Below are 12,794 nucleotides of genomic sequence, written 5' to 3'. Positions count from 1 at the left end.
TGGGATGGATACCCAAGTAGGCAGTCTCTGGACAGTCCCTCCTTCAGTTTCTGTTCCACACTTTGTCTCCATATTTGCTCCAGTCTCAGGCAATCTAGGACCTGCCTTGTGACATTGCTTAAGCTTAATTATTTAAACTATGACTATACTACAAAATACAGTCCTATTGGAGATTAGAACCTCCGTATTTGTGCTTTCTAATTTGAATGATTGTATGGGAGAGAGAACAGATTTTATCATTCCAACAGAGCAGAAACATCAAAGTAAGAAAAGGTAACAGCAAGCAAGGAAATCTTTCTCTTACTAGGGCAACTTACATCATCCTTTTTTGTTCAATAGTCTGAACACCAGACCTACTACAATGATAATTTCATCTTCACTAGCCCTTATCCTCTGGGAAGATTATACAGCCCTGCCCATGTAGCTCTCTGTAGTGGACTTGACCTGAGGAAACAATTGTGCACTTCAAATGTGTGATTCTCCACATCCTTTAAAGACAACCATACATTTGTAACCAAGTAGCTCCGTGGTCTCAGCCTGTAGATTACAAGAAGTATGACACCTCCCTTCACTCACTCCTGAATTTTTAGTTCCCCATAGTTCAAACTGCCAGAGCTTCTGCTGGTGTAACCCTAAATGTGTGCCCAGCTTCTACAGAGATGGCTGTCTATGAGCTGAACCCATGATCTTCGTAATAAAATCCTGCCCAGTAGCAACCCTAGTGTCCTACTGAGAGCAAGGTTTCTCCTCCCTCTTCACTATGAAGACCTCTACATTGTTTGCGCGTATGAATACTTTTTTTCGACTCACCTCTCATATTTTATAGTAAGCATCTAAGAGCAAATGGATGCTTTCTTCTGGGTTTCAGTAACCTGTTCCTTTTTTCTATCTGCTATCTCATCCAATAGTCTTTCATTTCTAGATCCTACAGACAGCCTACTCAGTGTCATTGATATTCAAGCCTTTCATCTCTACTTTCAGACTCTCCAAAACCTCCTATCTCTATGAACAATCTCTTCACAGCAATCCAAGCTTTTTATAGCATTTACCTCAAAGACTCCTAGAGCTGCAGTCTGTTACCCATTCCAAGAGTAATTTCTGCACTTCTTAGGTATTTTGTTTTAATAGAACCTTGCTTCCTTGTACTGAAACCTGGATTAGTATACTTGGCTACAATAACAAACACTACACATTGAGAGGTCCATGTGCCTGAGACTAGCCTGTCATAACCAAGGTACCAGCTGACTTACTCTATAGTGAAAACTCCTTCCTCTTTTGTGGACAGCCACACTTTCTCTTGTTCTGACAGGAAGGAGAGAGCTGAAGAACAAACTCTCTAGTAGCTCTTCTCCTAAGGACACCAGTAAGTCAGAGCGGCATCTTACCCTCAGGACCTCACCAAAACATAATGGACTCCTGAGCCTCATCTCATGATATCATCAGTTTAGGAGTTAGAATTTCAGCACATGAATTCTAACTCAATGGTTAAAAACACTTGCTTTTCTTGCAGAGGACTCACATTAGCTTCCAGGCATACACATGGTAGTTTACAATCACCTATAACTCCAGTTCCAGGGCATCAGATGTCCTACCCTAATACCTCCTCAGGCACCAGGCACACATTTGGTACACATCCATCCAAACATGCACCCACATGAAATATCATATATAAATCTATCATAGACCTGGTAAATTATTGGTGATGTTAGAGTTTACTCTCTGATATTTCATTTTAAAACTATGAATACTTGGATGAATTATTTGTTTGCAATTTGATATGTTTGCTGTATCTATCTGGTTATATATTAGTGTTGTTCTTGCCTCATAAATTAATTTGATTATATCCATTAGTTTTTATGTTAAAACTTTTCTCTGAATATTTGGTAGAATCATTATGTGGGCTCATTTGTCACTGCTACTGTTTTTTGAAGTTGCTTTTTTTTTTAAAACAACATTATATTTTATGTCAAAACATACCTGTTTAAACCTTTCTGCCTTACTGGCATTCATTTTAGCAAAGTGAATTTTCAACAAATTGTTTATGTACATAGAAACTTGTCTGAATATTCCCAAAGACTGGGAAGCCAAACTAGATTTATCTTTATTTAGGAAAAAAAGATTAAAAACTGATTAAATATCTAAGTAAAATTAGTACTCAAGTATGAAGGAATATGTATTTTATTCTATGTTTTTTACTGTGCTACATCATTTCTGGTTTTTGCACTTGCTCTCATCTTTACTTTTGCAACACTGTCAGCCAGTTGGAACATGATGAGCTTGTCTCCTTTGTATTCCACACTGCTATAATGTGTAATGCAATACAATACTCACAGTGGGTGTTCAGCCAATGTAAATTATTGGGAAAAGCAATATTGACTCTAGTAGATGCTTAATATTTCATAAGAATCTTCTATCAGCATGTTATCATGCTGTATTACATGCTAAGAACAAAAATTGACTTACGGAAACACAAGTGTGTAAATCTTTTTTTTTCAACTGTGTAAATCTTATAAGCTATGAGTAACTCTAAATAATATATTTAGTGAGTAGTAACTGTCAAGATACACACATTAAAAAAATGATAATTTGACATTAAAAAGAGTAACATTAAAAGAGTTTTATGGCATTAACTACAGAGAAATATGAGAAAATCAGAAAAATACCAATACGAATTCATTTATTAAACAGTGGGAACTCAATGTCCAGTGTATGTATGTGTAAAAGAAACTAGTTGAGGTGTTTTGTTCTGTTGTCTATCTTTTTAGCAAAGATTGGCTTTAACCCCTTCAACTTAATAAACAAGTGGCACTGTAGCTGTTTGCAAGACAGAATCCCATGGATTTGTTTAGCCTCAAAATCTCATGAATGGCATGATCAGACATTTTAATAGTTTCTTTGGGTAGATATTTTTCCAAAACCGTTAGCATCATCAGTGAGCACAAAAAACAAATTAGGGACATTAGTTAGATGTTGGTGAGTCACTGATCTGTTCTGAGCAGTGAGCACTCTGTCCATCCGGTGGGAGAAGAATAAAAAAACCACATTCCTTAACCTGTAACTTTCATTCATTATAAGCTCCTTGTAATAGAAGACTCAAAAATGTAGAATTTTCACCAAAAATCATCAAAAGAAATTTTACACAGTATCATTTCAAGGCAAAGTGTTCCTCTGGAAATACTGAAGCATTTATCTTAATAAAGGAGAAAATTATTCAGACTATTAATCTAAGTCATTTTTTCTCATGATGTATTAAATAGTGACCAGAACGTAGAAATTAATATGCCATTACACTTCTAATTTTAGATGTATTTTAATGTCCAAGAATATGACATTCTTAAACTGATTCAGATTTAGGAAACCTGATTGTGCAAGAAATTGTGTTGAGTATAATTTTTAAAATTACTTATCTCAGTGTGTTTGGTCCCTCACACTGAGTTATTGGGCTGTTTGGATCAAGAAAGGAAAGGCTCTTTGTGTAGAATTAGCTATAGCTATAAAGCCATATGTATAAGGGAAGAGAGGCACACCAATGTATGCTACAGGGTACACACACTAGGAGAGACACTTTAGTATTCAACATTTCATACAAACAAAATAAATATCAGAAGAGTCACTTATCTAGATTGCTTATGAATAAATGCAACTGGTGTTTGAACAACGTCATATGTTTGTTTATGGATTATGGGAGAGACTCAAGAAGAAAATAATTAAGTCTCTCTCTTTGTCCAAAAACAGTTTATGATTTAGAAAGGTATCTGAACATTACCTTTAAGTTAAAAAAAAAAAAAGCAATCAAGCTTTTTTTTTTTTTTTTTGTATTTGTAGGCTCAGCCTGGGCCAAATAGTAGTGCTAAAAATAACTCACAGTATAGTTAAAGAGTTAGAGACATAAATATCTCTGCATAGTGAGGAAACTCTGGAGGGGATGAAATATTTTTAAGATACTCAGAGACCCTAGTTAGTAACCTGAAAATCGTTTTACCTGCTTCTATGTTCTCCTTGAAAGCCAGTCTCTGACTGTCTTGGATTATATTTTCTACCATTTATTCTTGTTCTTCTCCAACATCTTTTACTGCCAGCCCATTTCCCTCCCCACCTACCTGTCTTTATGTATGCAAATGTGTCCATTGACTCTGCTCCCAAACTAACACATTTTAACTGTGTCTCACCCTATAATAAGTATCAACTTTATGTACCAGAGGACCAGTCCTGGAAAATTCATTGAAGCCTTTGTATCTCCAGCTTAAACTAAAACTCATTACCATTTCTGTAATACTCCTTGTGGTCTTGTTTGCTTGTTTATCTCTTTATCCTACCAGTAAGCACATGGGAACTCATGTATGTCAGACTGATGCTGGATATAGAGTAACAATTATACAGGTATGCATTGTCTAGCTCTAAGCAACTGTATGTTCCAGTTGATGATTTAGAAATAATTAGACTATTAAGTACCTTATGAATGTCATAAAGGAAATATCTTTTCCTCAAAACCATAATGAAAGGGGAAGACATCATCATGTCAAAAGGTAGACAGAAAAACTGATGGGGAGTCAATTAAGAAGTCACTTAAATTGGGAAAGACCCAACCAAAGAAAGGATGGTCTCTATTAGGGTTAGGGTTTCTATTCTTGTAATAAAATGCCATGACCAAAATCAATTTAGGTAGGAAGGAATTTATTTCAGCTTTCACCTTGTAGTTCTCATGAATGAAAGTCAGGGCAGGAACTCGGGGCAGGAACCAGGAGGTAAAAACAGATGCAGAGGTGCAATGGGAGATATTAGGAAGGGCAAGCGGCTTGGCTAGCTCCTGGCCTCTGCCATGTTCCCACTCTAAGTTCCCACATTAACGATGGCAGAGGCGCCAGTGCCGCTGGCCCGGGACCCACAAGACGTTGGTGTGGCTGCTGCCTCTACCGGTCAGCTCCGTGGACTCCATGGCTCTAAACAAGGCCCTTGGGCCAATTCCGCCACCCTCATAGTGCTCGGCTCAATCCCAGACAGTATTTGCCATCCTGGCGGTACCTGGTAGAATGAAGACTCTTAAGGCTTAAAGATTATCCAGTGGATTTATGTATCAGCAAATACTCAATACACAAGATACCCACACAATTAGAATTGTTAACCCAATTACCTAACCTTGATATTTATAACTACCTTAGACTGCTAGAGACGCGCAGACATCCACTGCTATCTTCTCTCCCCTTTCCCTCTCCTTCTTTCTCCTTGTCCCCTCCTCCCAATTTCTAGCTCCGCCTACCTCTTCTCTATCCAATGACAGAGCTCTTGCCACACAGAGGCCATGAAAGAGTGCAGCATATTGGTTTTCTTAGCCTGCTTTCTTGTAGCACCCAGGAGCTGAGGGATGACACCACCCACAGTCAAGAAAATACAGCATGAGCTTGCCCACAGATCAGTCTTGTGAGGACTGGGGTCATTTTCTTAATTAAGAGTATGCTTCCAAAATAGCTCTAGCTTGTTTCATTCAAGTTAACAAAAACCAAAACCCTAAAGAGCATAGATGAAGACGAGACCCAACAATCCAGCCAGAAAAGTCTGCCTGTTGAAGGGCATGAGATGAAGAAGAGCAAGAACCTTTGTGAGCAGTTCAGAGTGATATATGATATGTATTTCTTTTCTGTTTCTATGTAACTAACCACCACAAACGTAGTGGCTTAAAATAACCTGCATGTCTTATCTTAGCTGATTCATTGCACGTGTGGGTCAGGAATTCAGACATAAATTAGGTGGGTATGTGTAGTGGGTTTGCCCCAAAGCTGCTTGTTAATTTGTTAATCCTACTGTTAATTTGGGTCCCCAAAACTGCTTACATGAGTGGCTGCATGTAGCTTCTGGGAACCTGCCCTTAGTTGGTTCTGATTGCTAAATAAAGATTCCGGCAGCTAACATCTGGGCAGGGCAGACAGAGATGGGACCATAGGATTCCTGGACTTGGGACCAGGAGGAGGGAGAGAAGGGAGGAGATTTGCCATGCCTGGGTAGTGTAGAGGAGAAGAGATCCGCTATGTCTGAGAAGAGTGCAGGACAGAAAGCATGTGAATGAGCGGAGAGCTCTCAGCACTGTTGGGAAGCCCTCTGGGTCCAGAGCAGCCAAGATAGAATACGGAGTTTAGTGAGTAATAATTTGGGATTATCGGCAGGAGGTGGATTAACAGCGTGAAGGTTTGGAAGTGGCCCAGCTATTGCGCTGTTTAAGGCATATTAAAATTATAGGTGGTATGTGTGTCTTTCATTTGGGAAAGTAAACCATTGAGGTGGGTAGCAAACCTGCTGAAGGGATTTACTCAATTAATAATTAATTCAACAGGTATATAGCTCAGGACTGTAGGCTCACAAGGCTACAACCTTAACATGAGCCGGTACATTCTTTCTAAAGTTCCACTGACATGACTGCCCTTGGACTTACTGGAAAGAGATCTCCATTTTCTTGTTAGTCTCCGAGAGCCATGCTCCACTTTCAGCTTTTGGAGGTCATCCAAAGGCCTTTCCTGAATGAGATTTTCTACATCTTTTCCTAGCATGCTACCTGCCTCTTCAAAGCCAGCAGTCAGCTACGCTGGAATATTATGTAATTATCGAGTAACCATTTTTCATCTTTGCCAGATTCTATTGCTTAGGAGGTCACAGCTTCCCCTGCACTCAAAGGATAATGGGTTGTACGAGGGCATGGCTCACCGGGGACCACTGCAGCCACATTAGTTTCTTATAAAGAATTTGGGCTTTTTAAGTGAAATTGAATTTTGTGGAGGGAAGAAAAAAACATGAAGGAGAATAAAGATGCTAGAAACATGTCACATGGAGCTATGAAGAAGAGGGATGTTAATTCTATTTTAGTCGCTTGGCTGTTTCCTGGAAGAGATGGGCTCTAGGGTAATAGGACCAATGAACAAATATAGAAGGATGGGATATCATAGGAAAAGTACTGCAGGCGCACAAGCATAGGATGGGATGTGATGGAGGAGAGCAAACAGCACATACATGAAGTGTCCGGAACATACTGGTTCAAACGTATGTGCCAACTAGATTTGAATGCAGTCAACTGGTGAAGAACTCACAAATTAGACAAGCGTGAAAGAGATCTGCATTCCCAGATACATAGCATGCACACCCCCAGCTATTCCAATATAGTGGGTAGGTTGGAAATAGACTAAAAAAAAACCCTGCAAACGAATTTAGGGTGAGAATCTTACTAAATACATTGATATGGAAGCCAACAGGGTAAATGCTATAATCACAAGCAAAGAAGGCCCATTAGGAGATTACGAGAGTCCAATAGCATGCATCACACTGCAAGGAATAACTAACTTAACATGTGTGCAGGGAATAACAGTTAGTTCTAGCTTGTCCCTCTGCACGAAAACACTTGTACGGAGCTACCCCTATCTGAAAATTTCTATCTTGGCCTCCTGGCCCACTTCTGTTGCTCTATTTTTCACAAGGACCTACATCTTATTTGGAAGACAACCTGGGAGAAAGTATTGAGGGAAAACAACCATAAAGATCATTTCTAGAAGATTATTTTGTCTTCCTTTTATCTCACTTCCTTCTCCCTCCTCCTCTCCCTTTCTTTCTTCCTTCCTTCCTTCCTGTCTTTTTTGTTTGTTTTCTTTCTCTCTTGACAAATTAAGTGTAACCCAGATGGCTTTATCCTTGTGATGGTCTTGCTTCAACCTAAAGAATGTTTTTAATCATATAATTCACTTGGAAATCTTTGAACCGTATGACAAGTATTTAAATAAATTTTATTTTAAGGAAGTTGCACCCTAGTTAGTACTCAGAACAAATTTCTGTGTTAGTTTGCTTGCAAGAACTGACAGTTGGCAGTTTTCAAGACACCTCAAAAGAACCATCCCACCTTTAATTATCAAGTTCTTGTCTCAGACAAAAGGAATCATGAGTAAGGAAACATGCAGTCTAATATATCTCTGCTAAGTTGAAGCTTATTCACTCCACTGGGTCTAGAAACCTAATAGCTGCTTATCTTTGCATCTCCAATCTCTAATTATTACCTAATCCTTCAAATCTTAAATGTTTGGTACTTTAAATAAATGTTACCCTAGCCACATCTCAAGATTGCTGTTCCTACCCTGTTCTTTTACTTACCTCTCTTTTTCTTCACAATGGCCAAATTGGCCCTTGAGGTTAAAGACATATATCAAAATCTCAGCAGATTCATTTAATCCTATTTTGTGATAGGATGAAGCTAAGCTGATTTCCTTATTCATAAACCCTGCAATGCAGAACATTCACAATATGAACGTCAATTATTTGAGTATTAGTTGTGATTGCACTGGAATTTTTCGCTATATTATTGTCCTTAAAGCTGAGTTTCCATGATTCTTTATCTAAAGACTTCTGTATAATACTAAATTTAGTGATTAAATTAGTATGAATATACTCCAGAGAATTAGTTCCAATCAGCTAGATGATGATCATGAGAGAAAGAAGAACAAGCCAAAGTCTATTAGCCTATGATTGAAGGTATGTTTGAAATATTCCTATTTAGAATATCCATTCATATACATTCATCTCTACTTATTAATATGAAAAGATGCATTAAAAACTACCAAATAATGTATTTTTCTACCCTTAGTATTATGCATTACATCTAGAAAACGCTAACCAATATGTGTTAAATAATATTAAACTTAACTCAAATGCTTAGCAATCACTCTTACCTAAAGAAATTACTCACAGGAAATAATATATACTTTACATCAAACATTTTCCTAGATATTTTAATATTTAATATGTATTTTGAAAACATGAATATGAAGCATTAAAAAATCTACTCAAATCAATTATTTTCTTCATAAGAAAAACTGGCTAAGGCTTCATAAGACAAAGTGGGAGGGTCCCTTCAGGTGTCAGACAGGAAAACAAACTGTGAAGAGATTAGAATGAAAACTCACTTCAGATTGACATCATCAACCTGGATCAAACTTCAGGGAGTCTGATGCCAGGAGGCTTATTACCAGTATATTTAAACCCAGTATAATTTTGAAGCACATTCCTTGGTGTAATATATTCCCTGGTGTACAAGAAAGCATAATGACAGTGAAAGTCCATGTATATGTCATTTCTTCCAAGAAGATGGGTGCTAGAGACAGTCTATCTGGATTAGCTTAAGGGCCTAAGGAAGGTCCTTGCCTAGTTTCAGTCACACAGATATTAGAGAGGTCATTTAAGCTATTAGCTATTCCTGGTCCTGGTTTTAAGAGATTGGGCTGAGGGAGCCTCTGGATACAGGTATTGTAAAGTTCATATAGACTACTGGCCACCTCTGGTTCTGGTTACAGAAGCTTGATAGGGCCCAGCCCTACAGATAAGGCAGACCATCAAACTATTAATCGTCTTCAATTTCCAGCCTTCTGGAAAAAAAAGTTGTATGTCTTTTCCTTTAAAATAGCAATCCCATGTGCTTAACATTCCTGGTTTCCCATGTGTTTGCAAATACCCTCATGCTCCCAATAGCAAAGATTATATAAATAGAGTAAAATTAAATTGAATGTATGAGATTTATAAACCCTTGAGATTTCTCAGTGTGGCTGGGTGTAGTAAGAGATATAACATCATAAATCATATCTGAAGCCTGAATCAACCACAGAGAAGTTGAAGTAAGCCAAGCCAAAAGAATGCCTATGAAACAAACAGGGTATTAGCAGGTTCTGAATGTCTACATGTATAGTACCCAATTCTATTTCCTTGAGAACTACCTATTCTGCCCAGACTTATTGAATAGATCAGAAAGAAAAAAATCTTAATATTCATTGGTAGAACATTCAGGGAAAAACACTGTTACCCCTCATTTCAATGTTGTTACACATTATTTTTCTCACAGATGCTTATATATTACATGTACAACTTTATGGTAATTTGGAAGATAAGTTATTAAAGTTGAAAAACATAAGCAAGAAAAAGGAAAATATATAGAAATCCTTGTGTAGATATATCTCAACATTGTAATGCATTTGTCTCTCCCTACATGTTGACACCACCTTTTGTATTTTCATTGAGAATATTTGATATAATTATATGTTTGATAAATATAGATAGATTAGATAGATAGATAGATAGATAGATAGATAGATAGATAGATAGATAGATAGATATGGTTTCATAAGATACAATACCTTCCTTACCTAGATGGCTTATTATTTTCTCAAGGGACAAATCAATGAAGTTAATCTTCAACATAATGTTTTAAAATATAAGTTCTCAAGTTCTAACAAAAAGTATCTTTTTTAGTTTTACAAATTAGTTCACAAATTTGATTTCCAAATTTGTAATGAGGAAACTATCTCCTAGTGTTCTGATCATTTTAGTGGAAACACGGATATTAATACCAAATCCCGGTGCTGTCATTGGGAGTCAAATGACCTTCATGAGGTATTGGATCTCCGGTGCTTTGTGTTGTCCCCTAAACAAAAGAAAGGGATGCTAATGTGTATGAGCTCTGTGGAAAAGAGTCTAACATCTGTTAAGTTTCATATACACACTAACTATGACCAGTCAGTGCTAGAAGTCATAGTCTCTCCTTTGCTAGGTAAGTACAGGGCATATCTCAACAGACACTAAATGAATTATGCAATGAAGGCAACCATTTTGCTAACAAAACAGTCAATATAAAAGAAAAACACTTGTGCCAAGATTTGACAACATTCTACAATTAGCACATCTAAATTTAATATGTTTTAAAGCTAGTAAAATAAACAATTAGTATAATTAGGAAACTACAAATTTAAGTTCCATCGAGACATTTATTAGCTATAAAATCTTGAAGAGTATGATTGAAATGCATTATGTACATGTATGAAAATGTCATAGTGAATCATTATTACATATAATTAGTATATGATGATAAATGACATTAAAATTTAAAAATGCTTTGAGAAAATGTTTAATACCATCAAGTTTCAGTGTATTCGGTGTAATGAAGAGAGGTGAGTTAAGATAACTCCCATCAAACACTGGGAGAAAATGATTACCTAATAAAGCTTAACTGCTGTTAATATTAATGAGTTTTAATAAATCTAAGACCTTCACTGTCCTTGTATTCTTAGATGTGTCTCACTTTCCAGTCGTATGGCATAGATATTAAACAGAGGAAAGGGTGGTGGGGATACTCTTTTGTGAGCATTTGTGAAACTGAATTCATTTCTATCACTCCCTCAACGGAAGATGACTTGAATGAGTAAGTATGTTTTCCATTGCAGCTCCTTTTCTCAAAGGCCGGCGTCTATGTCTCTACTCTGCCTTTAGTAATAGGAGAGTCTGATTTCTCAGACTGCTTTAAGAGTCTCTTTCTATTCAAATGTTCCTCCTCCTCCTTCATCCCTCCCAGGACTACAGCTTTTATTTTCAGGTTTCATTTTTCCTATCCTCTTAGTATGATAACATCTTTACAAGTTTTTGTTTAATTTTTTTTTGGGACAGTTGCAAATGTAAATTGGTTTCCTGTCCAATTCTTCCTTATTCCATCCTTCTCCCTTTAAACAGCATATTTTCATTTCAGCATGTTATCTTTACATAACTCTTTATTTATATCTCATTGAAGTAGGCCTTCCTGTTTTCCAATGTAGATGACAATCTTTTATAGCCCCCTTGTATTGGAAATAATGTAGTAATGTTGATTTTGATTGAATGAAAGGAAGTTGTGGGATTTTTTTTCCTTTTGGACTACAGGAAAAATTCTTTTCTTGTAAAGAAAATTACATTAATTTTCAGATAATTTCATTTGTTTCTGTGATCACTTGTGGTCACAGGACTGCCCACCTCAGTCCTTCCCCAGCCCCAACACAGCAGCAGTACAGGTCTTTCTTGACAGAAGAAAATGGAGATGAGCATTAAGTCAAATGATGGAATCCTGATGCTGTTCCTTCTATCTCTGTCCCTAAACAGAATTGCCCAGTGGGTAGCCAATCATAAGTCAGTGGATGAGGGATCTTTGGGACTTACTGGACAAATGAAATCTTGTAGAGATAGGCTACCGTTTTCAATATATACACCTGTTTTATGCTGAACAACAAAAATCAACTGTGAATTTGGGACAAATTTGAGCTTGGATGGCAACTAGTGTTGAAACAGCAATACCACACTGAAGTCTCCTGAAGAGAGAGCCTGGATTTAGAGTACCATCTAGTGTTCAAATGGCAAAAGACCCGGGAAATCAGAGAAACCGGAAAAAAAATCAGAATCTACTTCCAATTTCTGGGAAGACTGACTAAGAAAGCCAGAACGCTGGAAGTGTGCCCAATATGCCCAGATGTTTTACACTAATGAGTATCAAGCCCAAATACAATATCACCTGACATTCAACGAAACATACCAGGAGCTAATTTTATAGTAACCAATATGGGTGAACTCCCAGATGGAGAGTGTATAACAGCTCTTTCAGAGAGTATCAGGTTGTTGTTGGTGGTGGGTTTGTTTTGTTTTTTTTTTTCAATTTTGTTTTTTCTTAATTTAAAATTTTTGTTCCTACACTATATTTTGACCATATCATGGTCCTTCCACCTCTCCTCCCATACACTTCTTATCTTTCTGTCCACAACATGTTATGTTCCTGTTCTCTTTCCATCCTCATTTCTCCAATACAACAAAAACAGAAAGAAAAAAGAAAATGAAAATCCAAACAAACAAGCAATAGCAACAAATCCCAATAAGACAAAAGATACCCAAACAAAAAACAAATAAACACACAAACACACACACACACAGACAGAGAGAGAGAGAGAGAGAGAGAGAGAGAGAGAGAGAGAGAGAGAGAGAGAGAG

Source organism: Grammomys surdaster, unplaced genomic scaffold (genome assembly GCF_004785775.1).
Source record: "Grammomys surdaster isolate TR1022 unplaced genomic scaffold, NIH_TR_1.0 65, whole genome shotgun sequence".
NCBI lineage: Eukaryota > Metazoa > Chordata > Mammalia > Rodentia > Muridae > Grammomys > Grammomys surdaster.
The sequence above is the reverse complement of the archived record's forward strand: the minus strand, read 5'-3'. Positions refer to the sequence as shown.